At 36.3% G+C, this 23,826-nt stretch overlaps 1 long non-coding RNA gene across 2 annotated transcripts in view; it reads left to right on the top strand.

Annotated features, from left to right (window-relative positions):
* Positions 1-226: 226 nt before the first annotated feature.
* The window catches only part of LOC143661613 (uncharacterized), a 29,396-nt gene continuing 5,796 nt past the window's right edge, over positions 227-23,826 (top strand). For both annotated transcript variants that reach the window (XR_013164730.1, XR_013164729.1), the window contains exons 1-2: positions 227-271; positions 10,099-10,186. This is a non-coding gene — a long non-coding RNA (uncharacterized LOC143661613). The remainder of the gene's footprint in view (positions 272-10,098; positions 10,187-23,826) is intronic.

The following is a 23,826-nucleotide window of genomic DNA, read 5'->3' on the forward strand; positions in this document are numbered from 1 at the left end:
TGAATTTGCAATTTGAAAATTCCACAAAAAGACATCTTCAGGCAAGATGGTGGTACAAGGAGGTGTGGGATTTAGTTCATCCTCTAGTGCAGCTAGTAAATGGCCAAAAATTACCTGGGGCAACTGTTCTGTGGACTTCTGTGACCAAACACACATCATACATCAGCTTGGAATGGGTGGAAGGACTGAGATCACAGCACAGAACTCTAAGTAAATTCTTCCGATGCCCCTCCCTCACTGGCATGGCAGCCTATCTCAGAGTCTCGCCCAGGCGGGAAACAGAAGCCCTCTCTACTAGGAGCAAGGAAAGGGAAGCTCAATGAAGCTCTCCCGAATTTATTAACAAATTCAGACTCCTGAATACAATATCCAAGCACAGATAAAACCAGAAGGCAAACAAATAGACAACGCTTGGAAGGTCTTACTCCAGCATTGGGGAGGCAGGGCTAATGAAAAAAGCAGAGGCTTTTGGAGTTGGGTAAACTCCAAATACTGGAAAAGGGCTGTGTCCCTAGAAAAGGGATGCATAGAGCTGGGTACCTACTCTGGCTCTTGATTGGTGTGCTGGTTTGAAAGGAAGTATGCCCCTTCAAAAAGCCATGTTTTGATCAAAATTCCATTTCATAAAGGTAGAATAATCCTTATTCAATACTGTAAATTTAAACTGTAATCAAATCATCTCCCTGGATGATATGATTTAGTCAAGAGTGGTTGTTAAGCTGGATTAGGTGATGACATGTCTCCACCCATTTGAGTGCATCTTGATTGGTTTATTGGAGTCCTATAAAAGAGGAAACATTTTGAAGAATGAAAGAGATTCAGAGAGAGTAGCACCATGAAGCAGAGAGTCCATGAGCCAGTGACCTTTAGAGATGAAGAAGGAAAATGCCTCCCAGGGAACTTCATGAGACTGGAAGCCAGGAGAAGAAGCTAGCAGATGACGCCGTGTTTGCCATGTGCCCTTCCAGCCAAGAGAGAAGCCCTGACTGTGTTTGCAATGTGCCTTCTCACTTGAGAGAGAAGCTCTGAACTTTATCAACCTTCTTGAACCAAGGTACCTTTCCCTGGATGCCTTAGATTGGACATTTCCATAGACTTGTTTTATTGGGACATTTTCTTGGCCTTAGAACTGTAAACTAGGAACTCATTAAATTCCCCTTTTTAAAAGCCATTCCATTTCTGGTATATTGCATTCCAGCAGCTAGCAAACTAGAACAATTGGCAAAGCTGGGGTTCTGGGGACTGGCTCTGAAAGGAATTTTTTCTTTCCTTTCCTTTTTGTTTACTTTTTAGCATCCTATTGAAGAAAGTAGCAGACATTTTCAGTTTTCATCACTGCTCCAGGCAATAACGGAATTAAGGAATGAATGAGAGTGAAAGAAACTGGTCAGGTGGAGGAAATAGTTCCCTAAAGATTCTATCTTCCCCAAGAAAATGTATGCAGCAGATCCCAGCACAAGCAATGGCTCTCAGCCAGAGAATTTAGACCAAAGGGGCTGGGATATAGGCAGCACTTTCAATGTACAAAGAGCAAAGACCAGCCTGTCTCAAACACACAACAGTCTCATCATACAAAATGTGGAATCCAGCCTGTCTTAAATGCATTCTTGGCAGGAGGGGAAAGGGTGCTGTTAATTTCTAATTTCTACAAATTTTTCTAGCCTGCAATGAAGAGGGAGCTGAAGAGTGGGTCATCAACGCCCCCTAAAAAAAGAAGGCAGGGTAGGCCCAGCACAGGTGGTGACTGTCATTTAGAAAATTCAGACCAAAGGATCTGGAAAACAGAAACAGTTTAAGCCCTCCTTCAGCTTCAGCCTCTGTCTCAACCATGCATCTGGCAGTGACAGATTCTGCAGAGAATTAAAGGCATAGGACCACTTTATGCTGGTGGGGAGTAGTGGGCTGACAAGCATCATTTGCTGGACAGGACAAGAAAAGTGCAAAATTAAGAGGCTTCAAAGGAAAGACTGGCATCCTACTGGGTTTCATTTCCAAGGAAACTTGGTATTCATTATACCATCTTTATGAGTCCTGAGCCTGTCTTGTTCTGGAAAATATGACTGTGGCCAAACCAATCTGGGCATATTCTCCTTCCCCAGTGAGACCTCCAAGTAAGTAAAGAGTTTAAGAGTGTACTTACTAGAGGCAAGTGAAGAGTGCTAAAAACATATAGATGCAAATAAGTAAAACAAAGGAAACAGCAGATCAACTTTGTGTGAAGAGGAAAAGGGAAGAGAAAGATTTATCTGGGGGTGATCAGCTACACTCACACAAAAAAGGCCTTCTCAAAAAGATTCCATTTGAGCAGGGCAATAACCTGAAAAACAAGAGCTGAAATATTCTGACCAGTTAAATAGAAGCAATGCTAGAGGTCTAGAATACATTGAAACAATTGTCAATGAACAGATATATAAGAAAGCCAGCCAACAAAAAACCCTAGGCAAAATAGAGAAAATGACCTCCACAATACACTAATCAAGAAAATTGGATGCCTAAACACCATTGAAAAAAAACACAAGTCATACTAGGAAACATAAAGATATGGTCCAGTCAAAGGAATAAGCTCACACTTCAAATGAGATACAGATGTTGGAACAATTAATTAAAGATGTTCAAACAAATTTTCTAAGTCAATTCAACAAGTTGAAGGACAATGTGGCGAAAGAGATGAAGGATATAAAGAAGATACTGGGTGATCGTACAGAAAAAACTGAAAGCTTGAAAAAACAAACGGCAGAAATTATGGAAATGAAAGGCATATCAGAAGAAATGGAAAACACAGTGGAGATATGCAACAGCAGATTTGAAGGGGCAGAAGAAAGGATTAGTGAACTAGAGGGTAGAATATTTGAGATCATATACACAAAAATCAGATAAGGAAAAGGATGGAAAATATGAGCTAGGTCTCAGGGAACTGAATGACAACATGAAGCATATGGATATATGTGTTATGAGTGTTCCAGAAATAGAAGAGAAGGAACAAGGGGCAGAAAGAAAACACAGTGGAGATATGCAACAGCAGATTTGAAGGGGCAGAAGAAAGGATTAGTGAACTAGAGGGTAGAATATTTGAGATCATATACACAAAAATCAGATAAGGAAAAGGATGGAAAATATGAGCTGGGTCTCAGGGAACTGAATGACAACATGAAGCATATGGATATATGTGTTATGAGTGTTCCAGAAATAGAAGAGAAGGGACAAGGGGCAGAAAGAACAATAAAGGAAATAATCATGGAAAATTTTCCAATTCTTATGAAAGACATAAGATTACAGGTCCAAGAAGTGCAATGTTCCCCAAACAGAAAAGATCCAAATAAACCTATTCCAAGACACTTGCTAATCAGATTATTAAATGTGAGAGACAGAGAGAATTCTGAAAGGAACAAGAGAAAAGCAACCTATTACATACAAGGGAAGCTCAATAAGACTAAATGCAGACCTCTTAGCAGAAATAATGGAAGGGAGAACAGTGGTATAATATATTTAAGATGCTGAAAGAGAAAAACTGCCAACCAAGAATTCTATATCTGGAAAAACTGTCCTTTAGAAATGAGTGAGAATTTAAACATTTAACAGTAAACAAACACTGAGTAAGTTTTTGAACAACAGACTTGCTTTACAAGAAACACTAAAAGGAACACTATAGGTAGATAGAAAAAGCAGGGAGAGAGAGGTTTGGAGAAGGATGTAGAAATGAAGATTGTCAGTAAGGTAATTAAAAGGGTAAAAAGAGAGAGGAATAAATCAGATATGGCACATAAAATCCAAAGGATGAAACAGTTGAATAAAATATTCTCTTTACAGTAATAACATTAAATGTTTATGGATTAAACTCCCCAATCAAAAGACACAGGCTGAGGGGGTGCAAGAGTAGTTCAGTGGTAGAATTCTCACCTATCATGTGGTAGACCCAGATTCAAATCCAGGCCCATGCACTTCCCCCAAAACAAACAAACAAAAAAACAACCAAACAAGCAAAAATTCAACAAATGGTGTTGCAATAAAGGGATACTCACATGGAAAAACAATGAAATGTAGCCCTGGCCATACAGCATATAAAATAAGTAAATAAATAAGGAAAGAAAAGAAGAGAGGGAGGGACGGAGGGAGGGAGGAAGGAAGGAAGGAAGGGAGGGAGGAAGGGAGGGAGGGAAAGAAAGAAAGGAAGGCATAGGCTGACAGAATAAATGAAAAAGAAAAAAAAAAAACAAAACAGGATCCATCTGTATGCTGTTTACCAGAGATTTATTTTAGACCCAAGGACAAAATAGATTGAAAGTGAAAGGTTGGAAGAAAGATATTCCACACAAACAACAGCTAGAAAAAAAAAAAGGAATAGCTCTACTAATATCAGGCAAATTGGACTTCAAATGTTAAAACAATTAAAACAGACATAGAAGGACATTATGCATTAATAAACTAGGCAATTCATCAAGAAGAAATAACAATCATAATGTTTATGCACCAAAAGAGTGTCCCAAAATACATGAGACAAACACCGACAACACTGAAGTGAGAAGTAGACATCTCTACAAGAACAGTTGGATGCTCATCGGTAAATAGAACATGTAGACAGAAGATCAATACAGAAACAGAGATCTTGAATAAGATGATAAATGAACTAAACTTAATAGACATCTACTGAGGACTGCACTTCATAACAGCAAGATAAACATTTTCTCATATGCTCATGGATCATTCTCCAAAATAAACCAAATGTTGGATGACAAGGCAAGTCTCAATAAATTTAAAAAGATCAAAATTATACAAAACACTTTCTCAGATCATAATGGAATGAAGTTGGAAATCAATAGCAGGTGGAAGGATGGAAAATTCACAAATATATGGAGGCTAAACAACACACTCTTAAATAGCCAATGTGTCAAGGAAGAAATTACAAAAGAAATCACAAATATTTGAAACAAATGAAAATGAGAGCATAACATGTCAAAACTTATAGGATGCAGCAAATGTAGTGTTGAGAGGGAAATTTATTGCTCTAAACACATATCTAAAAAAGAAGAAAGAACAAAAATCAAGGAATTAATTGCTCACCTGGATGAACTAGAGAAAGAACATCAAACTAAATCAAAAGCAAAGAGAAAAAAAGATACAACAAAGATTAGAGAAGAAACAAATGAAATTGAGAACATGAAAATAGTAGAAAAACTCAACCAAACCAGAAATTGGTTCTTAGAGAAAATCAATTAAATAGATGAACCCTAAGCTAGGATGACAAAGAAAAAAAAAGAGAGAGAGGATGTAAATATATAAAATCAGAAATGGGAGGGGAGCATAAATATTGACCCCTCACAAATAAAGGAGATAGTGAGACAATATAATGAAAAATTATATACTATCAAACTAGACAACGGAGATGAAATTGACAACTACCTAGGAAAGCAGGAACATCCACCACTGATTAAAGAAGAAATAGAAGACCTCAACAAACCAAAAGCAAATAAAGAGATTGAATCAGGTAAAAAATATCTCCTGAAATAAAAAAGTCCAAGACCAGATGGCTTCATATGTGAATTCTACCAAACATTCAAGAAAGAATTCACACCAATTCTGAACAAACTCAAAAAAAAATTGAGGAGCGAAAGCTTCCTAACTCATTCTATGAAGCCTGCATCATCCTAACCCATTCTGAGAAGCCCACATCACCCTAATACCAAAGCCAGACAAAGATACTAAAAGAAAAGAAAATTATAGCCCAATTTCTCTATTGAAAAATATATGCAAAAATCCTCAACAAAATACTTGCAAATAGAATCTAGCAGCACATTAAAACAATTATACGCCATAATCAAGTGGATTTTATTCCAGGTATGCAAGGCTGGTTCAACACAAGAAAATCAATTAATGTAGTATACCACATCAATGAATCAAAGGAGAAAAACCACATGATCATTTCAACTGAGGTAGAAAAGGAATTTGACAAAATTCCTTTTTAATGAAAAGGAATTTCAGCATCCTTTCTTAATGAAAATAATTCGAAGTATAGGAATAGAAGGAAACTGCCTTAACATAATAAAGGGACTATATGAATCACCCACAGCTAGCATAATACTCAGTGGGGAAAGACAATATTTTTGGATACTCTTCTAAGATCAAAAACAAGAAAAGGATGCCTGCTGTCACCACAGTCATACAAAATTATGCTGGAAGTTCTAGCAAGAGCAATTAGACAAGAAAAAGAAATAAAATGCATTCAAGTTGGAAAGGAAGAAGTTAAACTTTCACTATTTGCAGGTGACATGATCCTATATGTAGAAAATCTTGAAAAAATCTATAGCAAAGCTACTACAGCTAATAAATGTATACAGCAAATTGGTAGAATACAAGATCAACACTTAAAAAGCATTAGTGTTTCTATACCCTAGTAATGATCTATCTGAGGAGGAAATCAAGAAAAAATTCCATTTACAATAGCAGCCAAAAGAGTCAAAGATTTAAGAATAGGCCTATTCCAGAGACCTGGGTTTGCTTCCTGCTGCCTGTTCATGTAAAAAAAAAAAAAAAGAATAAACCTATACACAGCAAACTACAAAATTTTCTTATAAGAAATCAAGGAAGATCTAAATAAATGGAAGGACGTACCTTGTTCATGAATTAGAAGACTAAATTTAGTTAAGATATCAATTCTGCCAAAATTGATCTATAGATTCAATGCAATACTAATTAAAATCCCAACAACTTATTTTACAGAAATAGAAAAATCAATAAGCAAATTTATTTGAAAGGGGAGGTGCCCCAAGTAGCTAAAAATACCTTGAGAAAAAAAATGAAATGGGAAGTCTTGCATTACCTGACTTTCAAGCATATTACAAAGTTATAGTCATCAAAGAAGCATGCTGCTGTCATAAAGATAGACACTGATGAATGTTCAGAAATAGAGTCTCTCATCTACCAGCAATTAATTTTTGCTAAGGCAGTCACATTGACTTAACTGGGATAGAGCAGCCTTTTCAACAAATGGTGCTTGGAGAACTGGATATCCATATGCAAAAGAATGAAAGAGGACACCTATCTTGTACCTTATACAAAAATTAACTCAAAATGGATCAAAGACCTAAATATTAAAGTTAAGATCATAAAACTTTAAGAATAAAATGTAGGGAAATATCTTAAAGATCTTCTGGTAAGAAGCAGTTTCCTAGACCAAGCAATGAAAAAAGAAATAGCCATTTGGGATCTCCTCAAAATTAAACACTTTGTACATCAAAGGACTTTGTCAGGAAAGGTAAAAGCAGCAGTGGGAGGCAATATTTGAAACCATATATTGGATATGGGTTCATATCCAGAATTTATAAAGTGATCCTACAACTCAACAACAAAAAGGCAAACGGTCCAATTAAAAAAAACGGGCAAAAGACATGGATAAACACTTTTCCAAGGAGGAAATACAAATGACTCAAAAGCATTTGAAAAGATGCTCAACTTCACTAGCTTTTAGAGAAATACAAAACCATAATGAGATATCTCATACACTACTATAATGGCTATTATAAAAGAAAATTGAAAACTTACAACTACTGGAGAGGTTGTGGCAAAATAGATAGACTTATTCACTGTTGGTGAGCATGTAGAATGGTGCAGCCACTATGGAAAGCACTTTGGGAATTTCTTAGGAAGATAAGTATAGAATTGCCATATGATCCAGCAATCCCATTAGGAGGTATATACTCAGAAGAACTGAAAGCAGGGGCACAAATGGACATTTGTACACCAATGTTTATAGCGACATTATTCATGATTTTCAAGAGATGGAAACCGTCCAAATGTCCATCAACAGAATAGTGGATAGATAAACTGTAGTATATCACTATGATGGAATATTATGCAGCTGTGAATCAGAATATAGTCATGATGCATGCAATAATGTAGATGAACCTTGAGGACTTTATGCTGTGCAAAATAAGCCAGAAACAAAAGGACAAATATTGTATGGTCTCACTAATATGAGTTAACTATTCTGAACAAACTTTCAGAGTTACACTTGTGAACACAGGTTATCAGGAGATAGAAAGAGGGTAGAGAATGGACATTTGATGTCATTAAAGGAGTATAGAATGTTCAGCAAAGATTGCAAAGATTCAAAAATGGATAGCACAATACTTTCTGATGGTAGCACAATATTGCAAGTATAATAAACAAAACTGAGTATGAGTATGGTTGAAAGTGGAAGGTTAGGGGCATATATGACACTAGAAGGACAGATAGATGATAAATCTGAGTCTCCATAACTTAGCAAAACCTAGAGTGGACAATGATGTTGATTAAATGGACAAATATATGAAAGCTTTTTCATGAGGGAGAACAAATGAATGTCACTATTGCAAGGTGTTAAAAATGAGTAGTATATGGAAAAATACAATCTATGCAAGCTAGGATCTGTAGTTAACAGTAACATTTTCATGTCTTTCATGATTGTAACGAAAGCAATGTATCAAAGCTAAATGTCAATAAAAGGGGGATATAGGGAGGGTAGTGAGATTCGTGTTGCTGTTTCTCCTTTTTCTCCTCTTCTCCTTTCTTTGCAGAAGTATTTTCATATAGATTTTGGTGGTGTTTACATGAATATGTGATTATGCTGGGAGCCATTGATTGTACACTTAGGATGGATTGTACAGCGTGAGAATAAAACTATTTAAAAAATAAACAGAAAGATACAAGTTCTGGAGAAAATGTAGAGAGAGATATATACCAATTTATTTTTTGAAAGGAAGTAAAATGGTGCAGCCCCTCTGGAGGACAGTGTGGTGGTTCTACAGGGGGCTAAGTATTGAGTTGCCGTATGATCTCGCCATCCCGTTATTAAGTATATACTTGGAAGAGCTGAAAGCAGGAACACAAGTAGGTATTTTCACACTGGTGTCTATGGCAGCATATTCACAATTTTCCATGGATGGAGGTAGCCTAAGGGCACATTGACTGATAAATGTAAGGGCAAACTGTGTTGTATACATATGATGAAATATTGAGTGGCTGCAGGAAAACATGAAGTTGTGAAGCATGCAACTAGGTGAATGAACCTTGAGGACATACTATTAAGTGAAGCAAGAGAAACAAAAGGAAAAATATTTTATGGTTTCACTAGTATTAACTATAATGAGAAAAATCTGTGAAGTTATTCAAGAGCATAGATTTTCAGGAAATAGAGAGTAGGCAGAGATTGGGCAATCTATGATTAAGGAGTACAAAATTGTTTAATAAGGCTCATTGAAAGGTTCCTAGATTATAAACTTTTCAGCAGTCAAATCTATTCCTGAGTTTTACCTATTATTTCTAAATTTCTGAGATGCTCTGCTCTTTGTGTATTACCTGGTACTTCCCTGGAACTTTGGGTATCTACATGACACCTGAGACTCAAAGTTAGGATTCTGCAGCTCTAAAAGTCAGCTTTGCCCCTCACAGCAACGGCTAACTAAACTGAAAAACAGATCAGGCTTCAATTAGAGATATTAGTGAAATGGACCTGGTTAGGACTAAGGTTAACCAGAACATAAGGTAAAGGATGATAACCTGTATATCAAACATACAATACTGAATTGGGATTAGAAGAAATGACTGCCTTTACAAAATGGGATTAGGATTAAAACATGGCTATTTTAGGATACATACATCATTTCAAACCAGCACAAAAGGGTATCAGGAGATTGCCTTGTTGTGATAAAATGAGCTGCATTTTTACTCTCTCAATGTTAATATCCTGGTTGTAATATTATAGTATAGTTTTGTAAGCTATTACCATAAGGGAGAATTGGATAAAGGGCACATGGGATCTCTCCATATTGCTTCATAAGACTGCATGTGAATCTGAAATAATCTCAAATAAATTTAATTTAAAAATTCAGGATGCCCAATTAAATGTGAATTTCAGATGAATAGTAAATAGTTTTTAGTATTAACATGCCCATGAAATACTTGGGAAAAACTTATATTAAAAAATATGTTATTTATCTGAAAATTCAAATTTAACTAGACGTCTTGCATTTCATCTATCAATTCTACTTGGGTCCAACCTCAGGATAACAATGTCCCTTTTAACAATGTAACATTAATCTTTTTTTTTTCCTTTTATTGCCTCAGAGTTTGATGGATGGATCACATTCCCAAAATAAGAAGAGATTACTATGACATTCTTTTTTGATTCTGGGTGCATGAGGCATATCTTTTGGTGAGTGGTTATGAAAATTTACTCATATATGGATGTGCATGTATGTTGGAGCAGGGTACAGTTAGGCAAATGTGTGTGCGTCTGCTTTGTATGGGTCAGTAAAGCACTCTAGAGAATCACATCAACCTTTAGGAATGGTATGCCCTATCATATTTGAGAAAAGTTTATCTAGAAGGCCATATTTACAGGGCAATCTTTGGGAAAGGAGTTGCCCAGCCTCTGCGCCTGAATTTTTTCTAGATCTTCATAGTTTAGCCTAAACCATTAGGAAACTATTTTGTGGCTATATCATGCATTTTCAATGATGGTGATATCACCCCCAGAGGGGCAAAAATTGGTTCTTGGGGTTCAAAAAATCTTGTTTTATGTATAAAGCGTAGATATACATATAATACATAAACAGGTATACAGTCTATCGATAGTATTAAAATTTAATGAGGATCCATTAGGGAAAAAGTTTCCTTGAGGAGTATGATAAAAATAAAATCGAGAAACACTGCTCTATAGTGATCAACAGAATTTATTTCCCTGCATATTTTTCTTTGAATCTATTTTGGTAATAAATGGCTGCTTGAGGATTTGTGAATAGATCATACAGACCTAATAAAAATTCATGTAATCCTAGCTAACGAATGATCCAATGTTTGCAAAGCATACAGTGAGTAATGGTGAACATAAGGCCAAGTAATGAATGAGCGAAAGAAAAATAAGGAGAATGAAGGAAACAGAGAGAGACAAAGACAGAGAGAGTAAGTGACAGAAAGAAATAACTTGGCATTCCAAACAGGAAATGCCAATAAGTTACAGAAGTATAAATGAAATCTTGAGCTTTTAATACCACCACTGTCAACCATCAAAAAGACTTTTTAACAATTACACATACAACAACAAGAAACCAAAAATCTTTGTGACTGGCATGCACAAAGGAGACAACAAATTTAAAAGCCTTGGTGGTGAGCTGGGGTTGTGGGAGATGAGAGTGGGAGGGATAAGTGATTTTCTTAAATATTCTGTTTTACCACCATCATCCATTTGCTGAAGTTTCCTCCCCAGAAGGTATTGTTTGTTTGTTTGTTTGTTTTGCTTTGTTTTTGTGGCTCCGCTATCAGCTATCGCAATTCTCTGTTAATGGAGCGCTCCAAACAGATAAGAGGGATCTGAGAAAACGAATCCTGGGGCAAGCTCAGTATGAAGGAATACTCTTTAATGACAAGAATGAGCTAATGATAACAAGTAGATGTGAGCACTTGGTTTATACAAGTAAGGTCTTTGAACTCAGCCGACATCATTCCAGAATGATTTGTTATAGAATCTTGCCACCTTTTGCTCCTTGGCCAGCCCACAAGGAATCCTATATGTAACTCATTAGTTTAGAATAATAGCTTCACAGAATCTAATTACTTTAAATGCTCACACAAAAGAAGGTGAAAAGGAGATGGCCGCAAAACGAATGGGTCTTGAGGCCCTAGAATGCAAACAATTGTCTCTCATGTAAATATAACTGGGCACACCAACTAAGTGACCTGTAACCCAGTACAAATGGTAGCCTATTTCACATAAGGTATTTATATACCAGCCTAATAACCATCAGGACTTTGAGAGAAATAGAGATCAATGCGTGGTGGGACAAATTCAAGGAACCTAATTACATTTTCATAAAACAACCAAGTGATCAATGCCACTAGGAATGCAAAAACACAGGGACAGCCTAATAGATAGAGAGACTAGTTATTAGTCAAATTATTTCAAAATGTAAGGAAGACACTCCTCTCTCAAAATAATCTCTAAAGTCTTAAAATTAGGAAGTTGTAAATTATGCAGCTTTCATAGAAGACAATATGGTATATATGCCAAAACACAGTAAATTAGATAGAGGATATAATTATAATCTACTTTTCAGAATTAGAATGAAAAGTCTCAAGATTAGCAGGAAAGGTTATGTGTTGTTAAGTTGCAGAATATTCAGCTAGAGTTCAGTTTAACAAAAGTTTTTGGCTGTTGGACTCTATAGTAGAGAGAATGAGAAATATGAATGTACTGCCAACGCAATTATAGCTAAGATAATAAAGTATTGTGTACTCATCAACTGCATGCATCTTGCAGTCAAAAAGACTTGGCTTCAAAGTTCAGGACAATTCTTTAAAAGCTTTGGGATCTAAGTCAGGATCTACAAACTTTTACTACAAAGTGCCAGATGGTAAGTATATTAGGCTTTGAGGATCACATATAGTCTCTGACACATAATCTATGTGTCTGTGTGTCTCTTTATAACAATTTAAAAATGTAAAAGTCATAGATTATACAATAGCAGGCTGTGTGGTATATTGGGTTTGAGAGCCCTAGTTTGGCAACCAGTGGCTTAAGGGAAATTACTTGTCATCACTTTGTCTCAGTTTTCTCATCTTTAAAATGGAGATAAAGTCTCCTTTACAAAACTGTACTCATTGTTAAATAAGGTAAGGCCTGCAAGGCAGTGAAAATGTGGAATCTGCTCAATAGATGGTGGTACCTGGAGTCCCGATAGTAGTTATAGTTGGGGGATTTTAGTGTTTACATCATCATTATTATAAAATTGCCATACCTTATATTTGATTTTATGTTGATTATAATATTACCATTATTTTTATCCAGAGTGTTGATATTCCACAGAGAAACACCATTTTCAAGGAAAGAGAAATATTTGAGAAGAGAATGCTTCAGTTATGCTCAGTAGGTTAATAAGCAGACCCATGGACCCACGAAAAAAAAAAAGGCAAGGTCATTTCAGGAAATGTGACAGTGAGAGTAAAGGTATTGAATAGAGTGGATGTAGGGTTGAGGTTGGCATGCAGCACGGTGCTGCCATGCACACGTGCAGGAGGTATGGGGAGGGTGGGTCCCAGAGCACGTACAAGCACAGTTGACCAGTAATGGTCATCAAGAGCAGGGGAGCAGGCCAAGGCTCTGGGGTATAGAAGCGACAAGCCCTGATAGAAGTTACTTTGGCTGGAAAACAGAGAAGGCATCAGATTACCAGGGCCTGGATGGGAGGAGGACTGAAGAGACTAGCATTGTGGAGATGTCTTTAAGAAATAAGGCTTGGTTTTATCTAAATTGTGGTGGAAGGGTACCTAGGATGGGACGTGAGTTTCTGGCTTCGTACTGCTTTGCTGGGAACACACTGATAGGGATTATGATGACAAGAGTTACAGGTTTAGCACTCAGTTTTGGACAAGTTGAGTTTGACACCTACTTCAATGACCCTACAATGACTATGTAGGCATATCCAGCAAGTTTAAAGATCAGGATTGCAGATATGTATTCTACATTATTTCACGTGCATGGATTCCTAAACCATGGAAGTGAATGAATTTGATAAGGAGAATAGGTAGAGTGAAAAGAAAACGAGGCAGAAAATACAATCCTGCAGAACATTTAAGGGGTAGATAAAGTATAACAAAGCAGACTGGGAAGGCAGAATAAGAGGAAAAACAGAAGTAGGACGATTAGGAAGAATTATATCTATGTCTATATCTACACACACGCATATAGCAAAAAAAATAAATAAATAAGAGAGAGGGAGAGCAAATTCTGTCTTAAAGCTTAAACAAAAGACTGATTTTTCAGTTGTGGTTCAAAAGGACCATGCTAGGAAATAAAGGATGGTTCATAAAGAAGGACTCAGGCAGAAACTAGTAGATTAACTTAGTAACAGTCTCTTAAATTATTACGAATTCTTATCAGTATACAGCTGAATATTCCAAAATGTAATTTCGAAAACTGTCAAAATCAATCCAATACAACTCTTGCCACTATACCTGGCATCAAAACATGTCCTACAAAATTAGGCAGGGTTGGTATGGTAGGTGAAAGTTCTCTTCTACATGGTGCTGAGGAAGGTGTTCTTCCTTTTTATCTACTCATTTTTTTCACTTTGTTTAAAAATGATCAGACCCATTAAAACTGATGTTTCTAATAAAACAAACTGAAAGACAAGTATTGCCTTTTTTGGGTGATTACATAATCTTATCAGTCTTTTAGTTGGCATGGAAAAAAGAGACTGTTTACCAGCATTAACACCAAAAAACTTCAAAATCAGAAGGATTGTATTCACCATCAGTAATTGACCCTTTTCAAATAATTCTTCACGGCAGGTCAATACACTGAGCAAATGAAGATGCTGTAGGAACACAAGCAGCTTCTTGTTAAGGATACAGTAGGCTGCTAGCATCATTCCTAAATATCTTGCCGACCAATAATATTCACATATCACAAAACCTTGTGGTTATAGATAATAAATAATGAGGTCAAACTGACGGAGTTTTTTTTTTTTTTTTTGTCTCAATTGTTCTAGAGTACAGCAGTAATAAAGTGCTAGCCAGTATGCCAGCTACTTCAAAATAGTGTCTGTTTACCTACTTTGATGCTTGGTGACTCTTGCTACATTTGGTATAAATGACCCTGACCAAGAGAAAAGCATTATCATTATCATCAACACTTATTAGGAACTTATAACAGCCAAGCAGCCTCCTTGAATCTTCACATATTTACTCAGTTAATCCTTGCAACACTCTAGGTTTTGGATGAAATTGTTGCCATCATTTTGAAGATGAAGATGCTGGAAAGTAAAAGTGATCTGCCCAGTTATTTGCTTAATGTTAAATAGCTAATATATAACAAAGGTGGGCTTTATGCATAAATGACCATGTTCTAGCATCTGGATTTTTAACCACTGCCTTTCACTTCATTATACAGACTTCCTAAAGTAACAGAAACAGGAACAGGGATATCAGAGCAAGGGTACACCAAGGGCAGGAGAGGTTGTTAGACTAGCAAGGGTTGAGTTGGAATACTTTAAGTCTTTGTGCACTAGAAGAAAAGAATGAAATGTCTTCTCCTTCTTGAGAGTACTGATCACAGGAAGATTGAGGCAGTTCATTTAATCCTTGTCTCTGGGTTAGAAGGCAAAATTCAATGGAATTTCAAGAAGATTTCAACCTTGGCCATTTCAAAATTCATGGAATAGCCTTGACGTCCATTGTCACGGTTAATTTTAAGTGTCGATTTGGCTAGACTATACTCTCATTATCTAATTAAACCCTAATCCAAGTGTTCCCTGAAGACTTTCTTAGAAATGGTCAAAGTCCATTTATAATCAGTTGACTTTGAATATTGAGACTGTTTCCCATAAGGTGAGGGGAACTTGACTGTCTAATCAGTTGAAGGCATTAAAAGCCAAAACTGAAGTATCCTGAAAAAAATATTCGGCCTGAAGACTTCAGCAGCAACTCCTGTCTGAGTTTCCAGTCTGCTGGCCTGCCCTATAAATTTTGAACTCATCAGCCCTGCAATGGCATACACCATTTGCTTTAAACAAACATCTTTGCACAGTTTACTTTGAAAAATGGAGACAAAACCCCACTCAAAGAAATTTGGTGTTGACAGAAGGAATGAGGTATATAATGAATAGTTGCAATATAGTGTGAGTGCCACAATGAGGGTAACACACAATGTGTGCCATGGGGAAATGGAGAAGGAAGTCACGACTAGGGACACTAGCACTGAGGTTGGGATATCCCACCAGTGCAATTGCACAAATGTTAAAATCACAAGGTTGCTTTCCTTTACAATATAAGCATCCCAGATGGCAACTTATTAAACTTGACCTGAGTGAACTTTCAAAAGGATTAATTCTGGCATAAGAGATGAGTGAAGGATTTGCTTTTTAAAACTTCTAACTTAGACGCTCTTTAATTTCACACTAATTTCAGTTAAACTACTTTAAATTGAGACATATCTCCGTAGGGCCAGTCTGTAGTAATTGAATATTTGCATATGCAGCTCATATTTTAAGGTTATTTATCTCAGTCATCATGCCTGCAGATGAAGTTCAGGGAAAACAGAGCATATCTTTATTTATTAATCAAATACACTGGTTTATTCTCAAAATACTCACCATAAAGTCATTATTAACTCTATTTTGCATAAGAAGAAATTTTATATCATGGAGTTAAATATTTTCCCCAAAAGATCTGTCAATAATTTACATAAATCTAAATATGAGTAAGTTTGAAGACAAAACCTAGCATTATTTTAAAAACAATGCAAGGGGGAAGGTATTATTACAAAACCTCAAATCAAAAAGCAAGCTTAACTTATCATCTCGATGCTCTCAATAAAGTTAAATGCCAACTTGAGATAAAAATAAAAGTAGGGTAAGAGAACAGAACTTCCTTTGTCTGATTAAAAGATATTTAACAAAACCTGTAGCAAATAGCTTATATAAAAAAAGTATTCAGATCATAAAGAATGAAACAGGAATGCTGCTATCATTGCTTCTATTAAACATTTTACTGGAGATTTAGTAGATATTAATTTATGACTTATTGTGATTAAGATTTTTTAAAGGTTACACGATAAAGAATAAAAAATAATCAATAATGTAAATATATTTACATTATTATATATATTACATTATTAGAATATATTTGTATATATTTACATTATATACAAATTCATGTATGTAATCAATGCGAATGTTACCAAAATTCAAACATTTTTCATGAAACCTGACAAACTACTTCTAAATTTATACTGGTAAGCACAATTTATATAGATTTGTATGGAGGCAAAGTTAGGGAAACAGCCGATCAGATGGCAAGATGTTCTAGATCTTTAGTAATGAAAGACAGTGCAGTATTTAGTACAGGATGGAAAAAAAAATAGACCAGGAGAATAGAAAAGAGTCCCAAGAAATATGCCCATGCATAATTGGCAATATGATATATGAAGGAGACAGTGACACATAGTGTTAAAAAAAAATAGAATATCATCACTCAAAGTATAATTCCTGATGAAATCAAGACATTAAAAAGTAAGGAAATATTTTTATAAACTTGAGTAGGGAAGGAATTTTTAAACCATGTATAAAAATCACAAACCTTAAAAGAAAAGGTGATCTACTTAGATAATTTTCAAAATACAGTTGTCCTAAATGTCAAAGGGTGACTTGAAAAATGGAAAATGTGAGCCACAAACTGGAATAAAAAGTATTAAATCTATATAACTGAAAAATTGATAATACCTATAATATGTACTTTTAAAACCTTCACAAATTAAAAAAAAAATTGAAAGCAAAACTCAAATATCACAGTAGAAAATGAGCAAAAGATATGAATAGACTTTTCACAAAAGAAAACACACAAATGGCCAATGGAGATGAAAACATGCAAAGGTTATTAAAATTTAGGAAATCCATTTCAAAACAACATAGTGATCTCATTTAATGTAAACTAGGTTGGCCAAAGTTTAAAAGACTCCAGGTTTTTGGAAGACTAGTAATGAAAATGTTTATTTCCTGCTGGAGGATATGTACATTTTTATAACTTTGGAAAAGAAGTGCATAGGTTTCCTAGAGCTGCTGTAACAAAGTACCACACATATGGTGGCTTAAAATAACAGAAATTTATTCTCTTACACTTTGTACCAGTTTCAGGCAGAAGTCGAAAATCAGAAGTCAGCAGGGCCATATTCTCTCTGGAATTTCTAGGAGAAGTTCTTTCCTTGCCTCTTCGTAACTTCTGGTCTTTGCCGACAATTCTTGGTGTTCCTTGGCTTATAGAAGATGCATCATTTTGCTCTCTGACTCTGTGGTCCCCAAGCATTATACCTGTGTGACTGTGTGCCTGTATGTCCACATCTCCCTCCCCTGACATGGACACCAGTCAAATCCATAATGATCTTATCTTGACCTGATTACCTCTGAAAAGTTCTTACTTCAAAATCAAATCACAGTCACAGGTATCAGTGGTTAGGACTTGCAAATATTTTGGGGGCAATTTGCGGGGGCGCAGTTCAACCCACAAAATAAGCATTACTAGTAAAATAGAAGCTGTGTATATCCTAGGCCTATAGCCCAAATTGTCTCTCAGGAACACTGAGAAGCACATATATAAGTGAACATTGCAGCCATGCCTGGAAAAGCAAAAAACTAGGAACAATGTATATATCCATCAGCCAGGAGAATAAATAAACAAGCTGTATTTTTCAGCAGCCTAATGAATAAATACCACCACATTTATAAACTTCAATGAACCTTAGAAACATAGCCATGAGTGAAAAAAAGCTAAGTCACAGAAGAATATATATCCTAGACTCTCACATCTATAAGATTCACAAACTTTGATGTAGTCTTAAAAATGACACACACACATACACACACACACACACAGATCTATGTAAAAAAAAAAAAAGGAGGGAGATATAAATATGAAATTCAGAAGCATCTTAAGTTTTCCCTTCTGGAAGAAGGGGGGACTCCTGGTGAGATATGCAATAAGAGAGAGAGATTTAGAGAATATTGATTTCATTGGCAATAATCAATTTCTTAAGTGCATGGTGGGTCTTAGGTGTACATTTTATTACTATTTGTGCTTCATATATGTTATATATATTTTCCTTATTTTCTGCTCTAATAAATGAAGAAGCTCTTTAAATATTTACAAGGAATGATCTCTGAGATATATTAAGTGAAAAAAAAAGACAAAAACTCTATGTGCAAATCTGGATAAATAAAATGATACTATTTTCATGACAGCTGCAAAAATATTGTATAGGAATATTTCTGCATATGTTAAAATAAATTAGCTCTAAGAGTGGTGTACAAAAACTGACTTCTATGTCATTAGAGAGGAACTAGGCAGCAGGAAGTAGGAGGGAGCATTCCAATTTGTGCCTGGGCCATATACATAGACTTTATATGCAAATCTAACTAACAAATAGAAAAATATATAGCTCTTTTTGGCCCTTTTTTGTTCAGATTGTCTTGCTTATTTCTACTAACCAATCTCATGGTGTAGGTAATTTCACTTTTCATCTGAGGAAATAGAATCAGAGGGATTTTTAAAAGCTTGCTGAAAATCACAAAATAGTGGGAGAGCCAGCCCCAGGTTCATGCTTTCCATCAGCTCAATATTTGTTGAGCATCTGCTATGTGCCAGGAACTGGTCAGGTGCTTGGGAAATACCAGTGAAGAAAACAAAGAAATTTGTCCTCATGGAATTTAAATTCCAGCTGAAGGAGATGAAAATAAAAGCTAAACATGATGAAGACATTAATGGAGTACCCCGTTAGAAGGTGGTCAGTATCGTGGATCTGAAAACAGGTGGAGCAGGAGGAGGGGAGGTTAGTTTGCTTGTTAGAGTGGTCAGGCGGGCCTCATTGAGTGGATGAGGATTGAGGAAAAGCTTGAAGGAAGTGAGTGAGCGAGCCAAGACAGTGTCTAGGGAAAGAGCAATCCAAGCAGTAGAACAAAGTTCCAAAGGCAGTAGTTGTGAGTCTGGTGTGCTCCAGATCCAGGCTGACAAAGCCAAGTCAGCGGATGCAAAGACTTGTTGCCGTCATCACTCTGCTGAAATGCTTACCCGCCAGAAAATTTTGTTGTTACTCATCTTGGCATGATTATTCAACACAAGTCGCGTGAATGGAAAAAGAACATGTTTTTCATTTTAGAACTCCTTGCTAATTTGTTACTCAACATTTGTACATCAGTGATGCATGGTCTTAAGACAGGGATAAGGAGGACCCCGCCATCATCCCATATAAGAATCAAAGAAGGCAGTGCGGGAGATGCACGGAACCTCGTAGCCTGTCCCCTCTTTCCCGTCATCCACATCCCGAACATGGGCCAAGCTCATGAGGCGTATATGAGATTCTCTTGTTTCCAAAGACTGAATGCATTTATTCCAGAATAAAGGAAAAAGGAAGCACACAAACTCAGACAACTATTATGCAGGCCTACGTCACTTTCTTTTCTAGAAAAGTTCTGAAACAATGGTGATTGTTCTCCAGAACTGTCTCTATCATGGAGAGTTGCTCAAGGCTAGAACATGTTTTATGGTTCAGACAAACAAACAAAAACCCAAACATGCAAGGCATGTAAAGGGGAAATTAGGCCGTCAGTATTAAAATGTGAATTGATGTTAGAGGGGAAGAAAAATCAGGCCACAGCTTACCAATAGAAAAAAAGAAAATGAAATAAGCTTGCGACTTTTATCCTCACAAAATATGCTGCTGTAAGGACTTAAGTTGTTTTAATCTTTTTTTCTATAGTATGGTGTTCTTGACCTTGACGAAGTCATTTGGTGTCTGTTCATGACTCTGTGAAAACAAGGGCGATGATCTCTTCTCTCTCTGGATTTTTTGTGATAATTTAGTGACTTTAATATCTAATACCAACTGCTATTACATTCATTGCCTTTGATCTCAAAACTCACACACTGACCTAATAATGAACAAAACGAGAGCCATGTCTATAGCCACTTGCAACAAAGGACTCTCCATAGCCTCGTACTACAGTGTAATGAAGAGAAATGACAAGTGGGTAGAAAGCGACAACTACCCAGAGAGAAGCTAGACACGGAATGAAAGGAATAGTCCCGATGTCCTTATAAATGTGCCACTGGCCTAACGGGAGAGGAAGCGTGTTTCCTAGTTAATTTTCCATATTAGTGTAATGAGAAGAATAGACAAACTGCCAGTGGGTTCATTTGGCTAATGTTTCAGCCAGCAGACACGGCACGACTTCCACTAAAAGGGGTTAAAGGTGAACAAAAATACATATAATTCCAAGCTGCCTCTCGTAGCCTTACAAAATAACAGTGTAAGGCCACTAGGGATAGTACTTTGAGGCCAATACCAATCATTTATAGTTCATTCCTCCTGCCAGGTTTTGATTTTTGAAAAAGATTTCATTTTAATAAATCTTTGCTGGCTACGTTATACCTAGAGCATTAAACCTAGCTTTAACTTCCTGTTGCTAAGAATTGCTCTCCAAGCAGTAGAATAAATAATCTGCTTTTGTGACTGCTCATTCTGCCCATTTTCAAAATGGAATAGTGAGCATTCATTATTCAAACAAAATAGCAACTATTCACTTAAAGAACGACTTTCCTCAAAATTGTGACAAGGGACAAATGAACATAATAGAAATATGCAGTAAATACTTGTCTTTGCTTAGAGACTGGAAAAACTGCTGACGCCCAGCACAAATGCCCCATAGCGCAGACACAGAATGGCTGGTGAAAGGATTGTACTTATTAAGTCTAAGCATTACAGATCCACTGGGAATACAATATTGGTTATAAAGTATTTATATAGCACTTTATATTTTTCAAAAATGCACTACAGTCATTAGTTATTTCCAACAATAGCTCTAAGAGGAGTGTGTGTGTGTGTGGGGGGGTGTTATATCAGCTAGTGTTCCACTGAGACTCAGGTATGGAAAACATCTGCCTGAAAATTATCCATGACCGTCATTCATGGCAGAAGGTGGGTTGAGATAAAGATACAGTCACTAACTCCATAGTCAATTCATTGACCAAGCTCCCCGTTTGAGAAAGTGCTTAATGTTCATTACTCAATTTGTTCCTTTTAATGACTGAAATCCCAGGGCTATTTCACGCAACTCTCTTTTTTGTAAACCTCTAAGAATTTAAAGATACTGATTATCCATAATAAATGGATTTACCTTTTGCTGATCATCCACTATGTGAATAATAAGAAGGATATATTGAAAAGAGGACATAATTTGGAATAAAGCCTAGCTCTGCCATTAATGAGGAGATTTGGGCAAGTAATCACCTCTTTTTGTTTGTCTGAAAAATGAAAGATTCTCAAAAAAAGTATTTTTAAGGTCCTTCCTAAGATTAACAGCCACTTATTTCATACCTTCCATATTTACATAATGGTTAAGTTCAAGAATTACACCCTTTCATTCCTCATTGACTTCTGGAAAAATAACAGAGCCTATCTAATACTTATACCTGTATTTCTATGACTGGTATTGGTTGTCTCTGGGGATAGTTAAATTCATATCAAGGGGAGAGAATGAGATAGCAATGCAGGTAACTGGCAAGGAACTGTAAATGAATACATGACAGATTATGCAGGTAGATGAAATCCATCAAATTTATTCTCAGTGAAAGAGTGGGAGAAATATTCCTACAGTAATTACATTTCAAAGCCATTGGTAAATAGATCAAAATTGTTTTCTGCTCACTTCATTTAACATAAACAATTGGAATGTGGTTATACTTAAACATCACATTTCCTTAGATGTCTAACAACTCTGAATGAATTCACCCTAAATTATAATGTTATGGGATGCTGCTGAGCTATGTAGGGTAAAATCAAAATACCTCTGGGTAAGGTATTAGATGACAGGTTGGTCATTAACACTTGAGTTTGAATTGGTTTCTGTGTTTGCTAATCCACTCATAAGGGAATGGGGCATAAATAAACATGTGACAGTCTGGTATATGATATAGTAAAAGTTTTAAAGCTGGCTTCTCTTTTAGGAAGAGCAGTTGTAGAAAATGAGCAAAAGTGAATGTAATGTAGGAAAAAAAATCTGAAAATTACTTAAATCAAAAAGTCCACAGAAATCATTTGTAATGATGGAATTAAAAGTGGTCTTCATTAAAAAACAAAAGTGAATATAATGGTGAGTAAGTGATTCTACAGTCCTATGGCTGATGTCAAGAGAAGAAAAGAGCATAGAAAGACAGAACAACTTTCAGTGTCCTTGTATACTTTTCAGTGATGTTTCTAGTTGACCTTGGCATCATCAAACCTTATGTGGAAAATTGAATCACTGGTCCCAGTTTTTTGCTCTCTCATTTGAAAATTGCACATCACATCTTTGCCATGTCCTCATGGTAAGCTTCCATATCCTTTTTTACTTTGGACTTGGCTATTTCAGTAGCTAGATTCAGGTGTCAACTTGGCCAGGTGACGATGTCCAGTTTTGTTGCTGTGGACATGAGCCAATGGCATGTGAAGCTTGACTGTTGCTGATTACATCTGCAGTCAGTTAGGAGGCGTGCCTGCTGCAATGAATGATATTTGATTTAATTGGCTAGAAGCTTAAATGAGAGAGCTCAACATAGCACAGCCCAAGCAGCTCAGCATACCTCATCTCATCACTAGCAGCTCAGCCCAGGCTTTTGGAGATGCAGAAAGGAATCACCCCAGGGAAAGATGTTGGAACCCAGAGGCCTGGAGACAAGGCCAGGAGAGATCATCCTGTGCCTTCCCGTGTAAGAAAGAACCTCAATTGAAAGTTAGCTGCCTTTCCTCTGAAGAACTACACACTTTTAACTAAATAAATCCCCTTTTGTTAAAAACCAATCCGTCTCTGGTGTGCTATATTCCAGCAACTAGAAAACTAGAACAGCTATGTACTTGCTTTGGACATGATATGAGCAGAGGTTTGAATTCTAATTGTCATGTTTGGCTTACCTCTTAGACCTGATAACTTGTCATGAGAAAAACATACATCAGGTAGCCACTGACCAAAGTTTGATCAGAAGCATGTGGAACCAAGCTGAAGTTTTGAACCTAGCATAGACAACTTGTAGCCTAACACACTGCCATAGACCTGCCCAACTGAACCCAGACTATATTAATAGGGCTGCAGTTGACCTGAAAACTCACAGGAAAATGCTCACAGTGGTAAAGCACTTCTGGGTTATTTGTTGTTGGCATTATTTTATTAGACAATGGTAGTAAACTATGCTTTGATAGTGATTCACTCTTTTAGAAAAAAAAATTTTTTTACTTCCTTCTTGAAAATCAAAATAATACACATTCATTGCATAAAA

Source organism: Tamandua tetradactyla, chromosome 17 (genome assembly GCF_023851605.1).
Source record: "Tamandua tetradactyla isolate mTamTet1 chromosome 17, mTamTet1.pri, whole genome shotgun sequence".
NCBI classification, from domain to species: Eukaryota; Metazoa; Chordata; class Mammalia; order Pilosa; family Myrmecophagidae; genus Tamandua; species Tamandua tetradactyla.